The 14,059-nt window shown below is 40.2% G+C and overlaps 1 long non-coding RNA gene across 1 annotated transcript in view; it reads right to left on the bottom strand.

The window, feature by feature from the left end:
- Positions 1–240: 240 nt before the first annotated feature.
- LOC116069598 overlaps positions 241–14,059 on the bottom strand; it is a 54,753-nt gene continuing 40,934 nt past the window's right edge. The window contains exons 2-3 of the long non-coding RNA XR_004110056.1: positions 5,273–5,376; positions 241–1,799 (exon numbers count right to left, since the gene is read on the bottom strand). This is a non-coding gene — a long non-coding RNA (uncharacterized LOC116069598). The remainder of the gene's footprint in view (positions 1,800–5,272; positions 5,377–14,059) is intronic.

Raw genomic sequence — 14,059 nt, forward strand, 5'->3', positions numbered from 1 at the left:
AGGGGGAGGGGGAGGAGGAGAAAAATGGTTTTAGGAACTAAACAAACCAAAGAGTACACATGGAGGGACCTATGGCTCCAGCCACATATGTAGCAAAAGGATGGTCTTGTCAGACATTAATGGGAGGAGAGACCCCTGGTCCTGAGAAGGCTCCATGCCCCAGTGTAGGGGAATGCTATGGCGGGGAGTTGGGAGTGGGTGGGTGGGTAAGTTAGCACCCTCATAGAAGCAGGGGGATGGAGGATGTGATAGGGGTTTCTGGAGGGAAATCAGGAAAGGGGATAATATTTGAAATGTAAATAAAAAATACCCAAGAAAAAAAATACTGTTTTGCCCTAGTGCCAACTTACATGAAGATTCAGGTCCACTGGATATATTATGCCAAGGTTACAAAGGTGATTGAAAGTTGAAGAGAAATTGTTTTGAAATTCATGGAGCTAGAATAAACTGCATAAAAACATCTATGAGATATATCAAACTGAAAGTAGAGGATCCAGTTTTCGTTGAATCAGAATAGAAATTCTGTCAAGAATGTATTCAACAAGTGCACCAATCACTTTATAACTAGAATACGACATTGCAATATATCATATTCTGTTTCTTTTTGTCTTGGAATTATAGAAAACAAAGTTTACCAGAATGCCTAGATTTATACAACACAAGCTTTTAGTCCTATCTTACAGTAGGTCTAAAGCAGTTTATGAAAAAATTTAAGAACAATTTACATGACATTATCAACAATAAGCTTTGATGCTACATCCAACTTTTCTAAACTATTAATATTTTTCAAATGTCAGTCCACCAAGTTGGAGCAGAGAGTGAGTCGGTTGGCTTTCTAATCTTTCTAGAAAAAAATGTAAAGTTTGACTTACAGGAGATCATCAATAACTGTGCAGCCTAGAAAGGATGCTACTGTATATTGGACAGTGAAGTCATAAAACCACTCCAGGAATTTTATGAAATTTCTAACATTTGTGAGATCTGGCAGCTTTCATCCCTTTTTTCCCCAATAAAAATAAATAATAATGTCTATGTTTAATTTTGAACATGTAATTCTTTAAAAGAAGATTCCCCCTTACCCATCATGTAGAAAGTAAAGCAAAAAAACAAAAAAACAAACAAAAAAAACAAAAACCAGCATACATTTTAAGGAGGCCTCAGGTGGGTCGTGGATATTAAGCAGGAATCATGAAATGGGCTGAGGTTTAACCTGGGAAATTGAAAGAATGAATTCTATCTTTGATTGGGGGGTGGGGGTCGGGTGTTGCTATAGTGAGATAGAAATGCTAAGCAGAGTGACTAAGCTTGATAAATAAAGACTATGTATACTAAGGACAATTTAAGGCAGCTTCCTTGCTGAAATGATCGTCTTAACTGACGTAGAAAACATCACTCTAAGCATGGGTGCACCATCCCATGGGCTGTAGTTCTTGGCTCCCTGACTGCAGATACAATGGAACCAACTGCTCCAGGCTCCTGTTGCCATGTTGTCCCCACCATGATAAACACCAAGGTAAACATTCTTTCCATACGATGGTTTTGTCAGGTCCTTCATAGCCACAATGAGAAGAGTAACTAGTATGCCACCTAATTACTACTTTCAGGAGCTAGTACTAGTCCAAATGTAGAGATGTGCATCTTGTAAAGCTGTTGTTGATTCCTTTCATCACTGTGGCCTCCAGGACAGCTGGGATTTTACTCTAATTATAACTCACAGGTCTCTTCCCCTGGATTTGAAGACATCTAATGAGGAGGTCAGCGGTCGTGTTGTATGTTGTGACTCTTAGAAGCAGAGACATCTGTAGAGAGAAGACAGATGCACAAACTGAACCAAGATGAGACAGGGCAGCACTCAAGTTCAGCTTTCTTTGTGAGTTGCCGCCACACCTATCATCTGGCCCTCTATATTGCTACAAATATATCATGCAAATCGATTTTTCACCAGAGCTTATAAAGACACACTTTTAGTCCTTGCAACCAAGAATCCCAATGAGTACAAACAGTTCATGATGCCTTTTGTGATTTAAGCCTTCTGTTCCTGTCAAGACTCTTCACTAGTTATTCACAACAATATGGGTTCCAAGTTCATTCAATACCTCTGAAAAGTTTAGGCCCTTCTTGTCTTTGAAACCTGCTTTGCCCATGTGCTTCTGTGTCTCTGCATCCTTTAGCTCCCTTCTAAGATATATTTTCCTTACAGAGACCCAACCTCCATTTCTGGGTCATATGCTCTCATAGCCAATGTCCTCTCTTAGCGAACTTTAGTCACTTCAGGAACCACAACTGTATTCTTCATTCACTTGGTGCTTCAGTGTTTAATGTTACCTCTCAATTTCTATCTGTTAAAGGATAAGATCACTCAGTCAACATTTATAAAATCACATTGAATGAATAGAGCAGGCTGAGCCCTCATGGACCATGTACCTCTTAGAGGTAAACTCTGTAAAGCCAAGGAACATACAGTGTCTAGGTCTTGTTTCTTCATCTCTTCGCCCGTTTTCTCCAGAGAACACCACTACCCCAAAGTGTGCTTTGTGTTTCACATATATGATGCTTAATGAGTTCAAAGTTTATAAAGTAGACATGTACAATGAGGATTTAGCAACTTGCACTTTTAGGGAACCCAGTACTTATAAGCTCTGTGTTACCATTACAGCAGTAGTTCATCTATTTTCATTGTTGTATGATCTTGTGTTAAATAAGCTTACTACAACTAAGTTACGGATTTTTATTCCTACTTCTTTTCTAGCTACCTAAATCCCTAGGTCATTTCCATTATCTTGATGACAAATCTTATGTTTCAAAGAAAAGTATAATAATATTCCTCATACCACAGGCTCTTCTTTTATGTGACTGTGCTACTGTACCAGGAAGTGACGTTTAACCTCTTTCTACTTGAGTCAGATGACCCTGTAACAACTTCAACAGACAGAACATGGTGGAAGGGACAGTGTGACTTCTAAGGCTGGGCCTCACAGTCTACAATGTGCTCTCTGTCTTGTTCTCTGGAACTCCTTTGGAGCTCTGGGTTTCCATGTAAAAAATCCAACTACTGTGAGGCCACTCTGTTAAGGAAACTTGAAGTGGCTGTACATATGCACTCCAGTTACTACTCTAGCCTTCAAATTGGGATAGCCAGGTGTCAGACTCTAATGAAATAGCCTGCTGAGGACTCCAGTTTCCATCCACACAGTCATTCCAAACCTTTGATTCTTCTCAAGTGAGGTACCAGATTTGTTCCTAATCCATGACACTGTAAGATTGGTTTTCTTTAAAACTACTAAGTTTAGAGGCATCTTGACACATTACTATAGTCCCCAGAACAGCCCCATTAACTATCGATCCCCCTCCAAGCCCAGCTCTGCCTGGGAAAGCATCTGTCTTCAACTCTAACTCAGCTTAATCCATGTTATTTCCTTCATGCCTGCCACAGCTCCTTCTAACCAGAGAAACTCACCATTCTGTATTGAAATGTAAGGAACATTCTGAGTGGGAACCCTTTCCCAGCCCTCAGCACATTCACAGGACTCCAGGACTCCTTCAAAGCAAAGCTGCCTGCCAGTCTTTTGTCTGAGACGACTCATCATTTCATCACTACGGAGCTTGCCAGCATGGCCCTGAGACGACCTGCACCAGCAGCACCTGAGTCAGTATTTGAACTCAGGTTGTGTGCAGCACCCCAGACATGCCGAATCAGGCCCTTCCCATTTGGAGCTAACACCCTAGGGTGCCATAAGTTTTCTGTAGCTTACCTGTGGCATGGCAAGTTTCCTGGGAATGTTGGGGAAAGTGAACAGATGTAGCACTTGTGTGACCTCAAGAAGAGAGACCTAGGAGGACTCAGACAAGAAAGCCATTTCTTCTGCAAATTAAAGCTATTCAAGGCCCAGTGTTCTTCTATAGGGCTGAGCTTTCCTTTCTTTCCCTAGGCATAATAAGACCATGGCACTAAAGTAACAAATAGAACGGAAGATCAGAAAGCATTACAAGTGTGGGACTAGCAGTTCCAAATAAAGAAGAGAATCAAGGAACATGGAGCCTGTTTTCAACAACAGTTAAAAAAACAGTTCTGCTTTTCAAATCATGATATGAGTTAGTGTCCGGGAAAATGTGTTTATAATTATCAGTGATATTTAAAACACATAATAGCCAGCCATATACCTAATAATAATAGCCATAACCATCCCTGAGTTTATATGTGGGACCTGGCCTCTACATAAAGTAATTCTCTGCATTTGTCTTTATAAACAGATTCCTCGCATTTCCCTTTTCTGTTTCCAAAGTTAGTTACCTATCATCTGCTTTATTGCACAAATGATTTTGAGTATTTGTTGTATGCATCTATACAAACAAACAAAAAAGAGATGGATGAACATCTTTGTTACTTGAACCAGAGATGCCCCAACATTAGAAGTCAGGAAGTTCTCTCCCCCCACCACTGTTTATCTGAGAGAATTATGCAATGTTACTGCTGTGTTAGTTACATGTTTGAACTTCACATTAAGAACTATGTTCTCAGCTACATTCGGTGAACATTACAGGTTCCTCTTTTTCAACCACTAGTATTTGAGATGGTGTAAGACATCACAAACCTAGCATGCAGAAGTGCAGGAAAAACAAGACAGAGGAGAAAGAAAGAGGGAGAAGGGGAGGAGGCCAACCCTGTGGAACTGTGAACATCTCCTAAACAAAAAACAGACAATCACTTAAGTCTTAAAATCCTCATAGCTTCAAGGAGATTCTTTGGGCAACCACCATTAACAGAATCCTTGCCCTGTGTTCTTGTCTCTAGCAGATTGCCTTTGCATATTCATCTTCTGTAAGGTAAAGTTTCCTTGAAGATACAGATGAAGCTGTTTTGACTGGTGAGCCTTGTAGTTTTAGCCAGGATGCCCCTATAAGTTCTTCTCCACTGACTTTCTGTTTTAATAAAATATAAAATAGCTTGCTTTGCAATAATGAGCCATAAAAATACAAAGCAGGAAAGCAAAGAAATAGATTCAATAATGAACACACACAAATTGTCTGTTACTTCATTTGATCATTGTTACATACTGTCATGTTAGTGAGACAGTAAATAACAACTGTGCTCCCTGTCTCTTCACCTGAGCCTTCTCTTTCTCTTGCAACATGTTTTTCTCTGATATGTTAGAACTTTCTCCCTTCACATGTTTACTTAAATGTCATTAACTCAGGGCATTTCCTTGATTACCCCTAATAAAATATCACCGAAACAAGCCCTACCCTTATCCCACCCCAACCTCCGCCTTACCTCTGCCTTGATTGTCTCCACGGCACTTAGGTTGGTTAGTGCTACTCAGACATTAGCAGCGTTGAAGATCTGTGAGGATGGATTCCTTCCTTGCCAATCTTCAGCTTGTAAATGCAAGAACAGAGACCTCAGGACTCTGGTGATTGGTTATTGCTCTAGAAAAAAGGCTTAGCAGTCTCGACCTCTTCCTGCTCTTCCAGAAGACCATGATGAAATGGTTCACAACCTAAAACTCTAGCTCTGGGAGATCTGGCACCCCCTTTTGGCCTTTGCAGACACACACACATGCAGGGCATACATTCACACACAAAAAAATTACACATACATAAACATCACTTTTTTAAATCTTTTATTTATTTCATTCTTATGTCTTTCTTCGTTTCTTATTTTTTAGATATTTTCTTTATTTACATGTCATATGATATCTCCTTTCCCAGTTTCCCCTCCAAAAAAACCAAAAAACCAAAATAAACAAAAAAACAAGAACAAGAACAAACCCCTGTTCCCTCCCCACTCTCCCTGCTAACCACCCCACTCTCTCCTGCTCATTGGCCCTGGCATTCCCCTACACTGGGGCATAGAACCTTCACAGGGTCAAGGGCCTCTCCTCCCATTGATGACTGACTTAGCCATCCTCTATTATACATATGCCGCTGGAGAAATTAGTCCCACCATGTGTACTCTTTGGTTGGTGGTTTAGTCCCTGGGAGGTCTGAGGGTACTAGTTAGTTCATATTGTTGTTCATCCTAAGGGGCTGCAAACCCTTCAGCTCCTTGGGTCCTTTCTCTAGCTCCTTCATTGGGAACCCTGTATTCAGTTCAATGGATGGCTGTGAGCCTCTACTTCTGTATTAGTCAGGTACTGTCAGAGCCTCTCAGGAGACAGCTATATCAGGATGGATTGTCCTTCCTTCAGTCTCTGCTCCATAGTTAGTCTCTGCAACTCCTTCCATGGGTATTTCATTCCCCCTTTTAAGAAGGAACGAAGTGTCCAAATTTTGGTCTTCCTTCTTCTTGGGTTTCTTGTGGTTTGTGGATTGTACTTTCTGAATTCCGATCTTCTGGGCTAATATCCACTTATCAGAGAGTACATACCATGTGTGTTCTTTTATAATGGGTTACCTTACTCAGGATGATATTCTCCAGATCCATCCATTTTCCTAAGAATTTCATAAATTCATTGTTTTTAATAGCTGAGTAGTACTCCATTGTGTAGATGTACCACAATTTTTGTATCCATTCCTCTGTTGAGAGGCATCTGGGTTGTTTCCAGTTTCTGGCTATTATAAATAAGGCTGTTATGAACATGGTAGAGCATGTGTTACATGCTCTTACATGTGTTACATGCTTATTACATGTTGGAGCATCTTCTGGTTATATGCCCACGAGTGTTACTGCTGAGTCCTCCGGTACTACTATGTCCAATTTTCTGAGGAACTGCCAAACTCATTTCCAGAATGGTTGTACCAACTTGCAATCCCACTAGCAATGAAGAAGTGTTCCTCTTTCTCAACAACTTGGCCAGCATCTGCTGTCACCTGAGATTTTGATCTTAGCTATTCTGACTGGTGTGAGGGGTAGAGCCTTGAGCACATGGGCACGGGGGAAATTTTTCTGAACAAAATACCAATAGCTTTTGCTCTAAGGTCAAGAATTGACAAATGGGACCTCATAAAATTGCAAAGCTTCTGTAAGGCAAAAGACACTCTCAAATAGGTCAAAATAGCAACCAACAGATTGGGAAAAGGTCTTTACCAATCCTACATCCAATATAGGGCTAATATCCAATATATACAAAGACCTCAAGAAGTTAGACTCTAGAGAACCAAATAATCCTATTAAAACTGGGATACAAAGCTAAAAAAAAAAATTCTCAACTGAGGAATACCTAATGGCTGAGAAACACCTAAAGAAATGTTCAGCATCCCTAGTCATCAGGAAAATAAAGATAGGGTTCTTGTCTCTTACCTTAAAAGTTAATCTAGATGGATATGTCAATCACCTGAGCAGAAAATCCTACCTTAGGAAAGCCTATTCTACACTTGTGGAAAAATGGTGAAAAAGATTTCCTAACCCAGTAGGCTAGCACAAGGTCTTTCTGGCCATAAGCCACTCCCACTCCATGAGAGAGTTTTCCTCTATAAGGGTCCTTTTGATCAGAGCCAACTCTCATCTATGAGAGTGCCTCACATTATTAGCAATATATTCTGCCTGACGCTATACTCTATGTGTCTCAACTGGATGTATCTGATACAAATTACAAGAACAGAGGTGCCATGGGAGACTCAAGCCAGAGCTCAGTAACAATTCCCCCTGATGTGTCTTCGGTTTATTTTCTCTACTTGAATAAAATCTTCCTGAGTGTGGGTTTATTTTGTTTACAACCCACATCCTCAATCTTATGAGAATACCTAACATATAATAAATTTCCAATAAATAAACTGCTGAAATATTTCTATTTTATAACTAACAAATTGGAATGAGCAAGATTAAGAAATGTGACCAATTTGGCACATGGAGCAAATGACAGATTGGATTCTGAAGTTCTAGATTACAGGTGCCTTTGCCAAGTGCCCTCTATTTGCAGAACCTTCACAGAGAAATTGCACTGAGTTAAGGTACACTGTTGAATCTACTGGTGTTAATTTCTGGAACAATGTGAATTCTATGAGGGCTTTGATTTATCGTAGAATCTGAAGAAGGAAAGAAAGAAAGGAAGGAAGGAAGAGAGAAAGAAAGAAAGAAAGAAAGAAAGAAGGAAAGAGAGAAAGAAAGAGAAAGAAAGAAAGAAAGAAAGAAAGAAAGAAAGAAAGAAAGAAAGAAAGAGAGAGAGAGAGGAAGGAAAGACAGAAAGAAAGGAAGGAAGGAGGATAAAAAGAAAAGAAAAGCAAGCAAGCGGGCTACAGTTACTGGTGATGGTTGGGATGGTAGGAAAACAAGTAAATTTTGGCATGGACAAAGCCACCTATGCTATACTGAGAATTGCACACATTTATTTTTAATCCAGCCCTTTTTCCATAGTCCCTAAATATCTTTAGTAGGCTATCTCAATATTTCTGCCAATAAGTGACTAGCTACCCCAAGACTAGAGTAGCACCCTGAGGAGTGACACTATTAAGATAACAAGCCTTTGCTGCTCTCAGCAGTGGACCACTTAGCAGCATGACAGGTATGTGATATGGAAAGAATGCTGGAGAGGGAGGGGCAGCCTTTGCAAATGGACCAATAATCGTTGTGCTTTGGTCTGACCATAGAGACAGCAATAAAGTGAACTTCATATGGCTTTAGATAGTTCTGTCCCTTGGATTTCCTTCTAATACCAAATCAATTTAATTTACAATAGCTCACTTAGAAATTCAAATTAACCATTGAGTACCATGCTGTTATCCTATTAACCATACCATCCCCTTTAAACCGGCATTTTGCAACAAATCCTGGATATAAGCACAAAAATTTCTAGAAGACTGCAATCTTAATGCATTTAAAATCCATAATTTTAAAGGTGAAAAAAAATCTTAACTACAGTGTCCTATCAATTATTCTGTCAGAAAAAAAGTCTAGAGTTTGACTGTCCACCCTCCAATGCTCTTTCTACTCACAGAGTGTGACTGCATTTTTCACATAATCTCTGATCTCAAAAAACTGTTAACTGAGCAAATTTAGAGTAATGGCCTTGGCATCTGGCCACACCATGAAGTCATGCTGAATAGTATTTAAAATCATTGTGGGGAACATACATTAAATGATGTTCATTACACTATTAGTCTTTTTTAGATAGTGGTTAATCTCTAAAAATGTATAATGTCCTTAAGAGTTATAGATAGCAAATGTTACAGATGGAAATGTTTGGTTAAACAACACTGTGTACTAACCAAATCTGAAGGTATATTGTCAATATTCTCAAAATACAATATTCAAAGCTAGTGTGGAACCTAAGAGCCTGCTAAGTGTTCCAGTCTGCTGCAGCAGCTGCCTCTTCTGTAACCACTCACTTGTCCTTTTACAAATCTGTTGACTAACCACCAGTGTGGGGGATATTCACCACAGATCTGCCAAATCATTGTAGACTAACCACCAGTGTGGGGGATATTCACCACAGATCTGCCAAATCATTGTAGACTAACCACCAGTGTGGGGAATATCCACCACAGATTCACCAAATCATTTCGATTTTCTTCCATGATTCAGCTAGGCTAAAGAATGTCAGGTGTCCTTGGTTTCTACCATGTAGCTGAGTTGTAGCCAGGGGCAATGACCTGTGCCATAAAGTCTTCCTCCTGTGGATTTCCAGTGAGCACTCTCACCTTGTCCTCTAAAGCAAGGTTCTAATGAAACACTGTGAGCTCCAGGAGATGGAAGAGCCACAAAATGGAAAAAGCCTGGGTCTCAAAGTCACATATCTATTAAGACAAAAATTGAGATGCACAAAAAACAGGAAAAATAAATTGAGATGCAATCAGAATCTGAAGAAACTTATGGAACACATTAACAAGTTGGTATTTGACTCTACAGGCAAATTATTCAATCCAGCAAAGATTTCAGAGCTAAGGAATAGCACAAACAAGGTTCTCTGATAGAAGATGAAATCCAAATTGATGTGAGAAATAACATTAAAGAGATAATGAATATCAGAGGTGTCCAGGAGGAGTATTGCTGGCCAAGAGAAAATTCAAGAGCCATTCAGAAGCAATCAGTATAAACACATATATAAGTGAGGATTGAGGCCACATCCTGCCCCAGTGACTGCAACTTATAGGCAACATTATCTAGGGTAAAAGACATAAAAGATGTGTCGGAGGGCATAAAAGATAAACTTGCTTCTAAAAGTATGGACTGTAGGGTCCAAACAAAAAAGCTATCCAGTGGGCAGTTCCTATTACATATGTAAAATTTGGGAAAAGTTCAAAACTGGAATTATAAATTTGGAAGTTGGCAATGTAGACTTGGTGTTTAAGCCAATGGAGTGGATAAGTTCTGCCAAGAGATGGGCACAAAGTGAGAAGAAGAGAAAGAAAAGATTTTACAGAACACTTAAAAGTAGTTGGAGGAGTACAAAAGCATCAGGAAAGAATTTTTCAGAAGAACCAAGACAGCAAAGACTTTAAGACTCCAAATTACAGAACAGGTCATAGCAGATCCAACCTGGACACCAGAACTGTCGGCCAGTCCAGGAGGGTTAGATGCAGTCAACGACATAAGGCACTGAGACCTATTCCAAAGTTGTGTTGGCAATGTGATTCTGTCATTGGATGGCAATGATATGTTCCAACATGGACCTGGAGTTGTAATCAGATGTCTGACAACAGGTACAAGTAGAACTGAGGAGCTGGAGGATCAAGATGTGGGAAATATAGGGTAAACCCAGGAATTCAATGGTATTGACTAAATTCCAGATGAATGGTAGAGCTAGTAAAAATAAATACAAAAGGGCACTAATTATCTCCAGTACCAAGAAGCCTGCCAGTGGAGACTGACGATCAGGTATTGTGGGAGTTTTGCTAGCTAGGGGAGAGTCTCCAGCTATGCACCATGGAAGGAGAAGCTAGCTAGGAGAGACAGTGGGTGAAAATATCTTCCTCAAGATTACTGAATGTTGGAACGAGAGAGAAGGTTCAGTGGTTAAAAATGCCTGTTGTTCTTCCAGGAGACTTGAGTTCAGTTTCCAGTACCCACATCCGAGAGCTCACAAACAGCTGCTTGTACTTCTAGCTCCAGCAGATGCAATGTCTTTGGCCTCCTTCAGTACATGCACTGGTAATAACAAATCCACATACAAACATGTGCACATACATGTAATTAAAAATAATAAGAACTCTTTAGAAAGAGATTACCTAAAGTTAATGAAAATGGTGTGAATGTTTGAGTAGTAGGCCCGGTAAAGACAAAAGCTTTTGAGAAATTTGTTGGCAAAGGATAAGGGGTTTATTGAAAAGGATAAATGAAAGCCCAATGGAGCATCTAAGACTCAAGGTGGAAATCAGAAGATATGGAACAGAACACTTAAGCAGATACTTGTGGAAACAATGTCTACCTTCTATATTATTTTAGTTGAACAGTGAGGCCAAATCAGCATATCTGAGACTGGGTAACTTAATGATAAACAATTATTCCTCAAAGTTCTGGAAACTGAGGTAGCTAAGATCGAGGTGCCACCAGAGTCACTATCTGGCGATATCTGTTTCCAGCTTCCAACACAGTAACTTATTGCTTGGCTTACTTGATAGAAGGCTGGGCAAAATGGGGCCTGCTAGTTCCTTTCAGCCCCTATATAGGACCACTCATTCCATTCAAGGAAGCTCTGTCTTTGCCGCTTGGTTGCATTTTAAGGATCTTGTCTTCATGTTTACTTTCACACAGGCAATTAAATTTCAATCTATGAATGTTAGGGAACACCTTCAGATCTCACCGCATGTAGACTATTTCCTGACAGGAGGAACAGCAAAGATTATCCAGAATTCCTACCTAATGGCTTGGGGTAGAGAGTGGAATGTGGACAGCATGTGAGTTTAAAGGCAGAGGGAAGTTCAGAGAAAGAGGGCTGGATTAGGAATGAGATTTACACTGAAGGCCTGGCTCAGGCAGGGGTAACACCAGGGTGTTCTCTAGATATAAGGAAAGCCGAAAGGCTAACGTCTGGAGAGCAGGTAAATGCAACAGCTGTTTGACTGGTGAATACAGAGGAATGGAAAGCACTGATGGGAATTTCAATAAGGACTGACTGTTGGGGGACAAACAGAAAACACGTGGTACCTGCAATGTGGGTGAATGTATAGACAGACACATGAATAGCTGGTTAAAGGACAGATGAAGTAGGGATCCTTAGTAGACTGAAAGACGAGAAAGAATTAGGGTTAGGAATGTGAGGTGAGGCAGAACAGTTTTGTAGAAATGAAAGGTTTGAGAAGAGAATGACTACAAGGCTATGGACAGAGCCAGTTTTAAATTCAAATTTCCAGAAGGACAGTTCCAAGTGATTCATATGTCCTCAAATTCATCCTGGTAAATGGGATTAGTAAAGCAGAATACAAGCAGATGTTAGCTCGAGGACAAGCCATTAGATATCTCATCAGCATTGATCACAAAGTAACTGCAGATGCGAGCAGGTGCTAAAAGGAAGATGAAAATTGTCAGCCAAGCTCAGCATTCTCAAGGATTAAGAGTAAAATGCCCCAGAGAAATCAGCATGAAGACCTCAGTAGTCATTGAGACAGTTTTGGTCCTCCCAACTACTCAAAATTCTTACGATGAGGATTTGAAGAGAGACACATTGTTTGCTACTGTCTGGAAGTAAAGGATTCCGCTCTCCTTCAGAGAAGAAGGGTTCATTAAATAAAACCAAAATCAACAGGAAGAAGTTGAGAGAGACCAGAACCCAAGCTGCTGGTTTAGTTGGTATAATAACAATCAAGCACATGTAAGGACCTGTGTGCGGTTTCCAGAGCCTACAGAAATGCCTTGGCATGGTGGCTTGTACCTGGAACCCTAGCACTGGCAAGTCTAAGAGAGAAGGATCCCAGAAGGCTAGCCAGCCAGCCAGGCCAGCAGTCAGTGAGCTTCATGTTCAGTAGCAGACTCTGAGTTAAGGTGGCGTAAATGTCTTGTTTAGGGCTGAGTCCACAACTGTCGCTTATTCTCAGCATCTTGAAATGCTGTGACTCTGTATTTATTATTGTTCACTGAAAGGGATGGATTCTCTAATTGAGGAGCTATGAACATCTTTGGATATAGGCACAGATATTCAGGAAACAGCTTGATACTGTGTCAGTTTAGTTAAACAACAGCAATGAAATCTCTACCTGGGCCAATATGGAGATCAAACAGAGAATTTCATAGTTGTCACACAGACTGCCTTGATTAAACTCAGTGAATCATTAAAAAAAATTATATATATATATATATATATATATATATATATATATATATACACATATACACACACACATATATATGTATATACACACACATACACACAGGAGTGTGAAAGAGAAATTGAGGGGGATGGATGGAGTAATATTGAGGTAGGAGTCTGTAGAAGTGAGAAGAATGGACAGTATACATGTCAGTGGACATGTATGAAATTGTCTAAGAACACATCTAATTAATAAAATACAAGTAGAGAATGACAGAGAAAAATACCTAGTGTTGATCTCTGACATCCACATGTGTACATACAGGCATTCAATCATATACATGAACACATGCACACACAGAGAGAGGGAGAGAGGGGGGGGGATGGAGGGGAGAGGGAGAGAGTGTATGTGTGTTACACGCAGGCACCACACAGACAAACATGAGCCAAACTGAAGCCAAACTGTTAGAATAATACCCAGAGACTTATAGTTAAAGCTGGGTTTCAGTAAGAAGGAACAACAGAGGAAATAATTTGTTAGCTACTTAGGACAGGCTAGAGCAGCTAGAATTCTCACAATGCAAGGCGGACGTCACCTTTAGAGTATAAACAGGGGCTCTGATCAAGTAACTATCTTTAGTTGTTCTTAAAGAGAGCCTGAGGATTTAAACACAGCTCCAGATCTCAGCTCCCTCAGATTCCCTTTCTCTGCAAGATGGCCCATGGAACATATAGTCAGTGTCTTAAGAGTGAAATGAGGAAGTGAACATTAGGCTAAGACAGCACTAGAAGAGGGGAAAAGGATGAGGAAAACCCAGCCTTAAGGTCAACAAGCTGAAGTGCCCAAGTAAGGACACCTCAGTCTCACTTGGAAGGGAGAAGAAAGCAATCACAAGAGGGAAGGGAGGGACCTGGGAAGGAAAGTGTACGGGGGGTGG

Source organism: Mastomys coucha, unplaced genomic scaffold, assembly GCF_008632895.1.
Source record: "Mastomys coucha isolate ucsf_1 unplaced genomic scaffold, UCSF_Mcou_1 pScaffold22, whole genome shotgun sequence".
Lineage (NCBI taxonomy): Eukaryota > Metazoa > Chordata > Mammalia > Rodentia > Muridae > Mastomys > Mastomys coucha.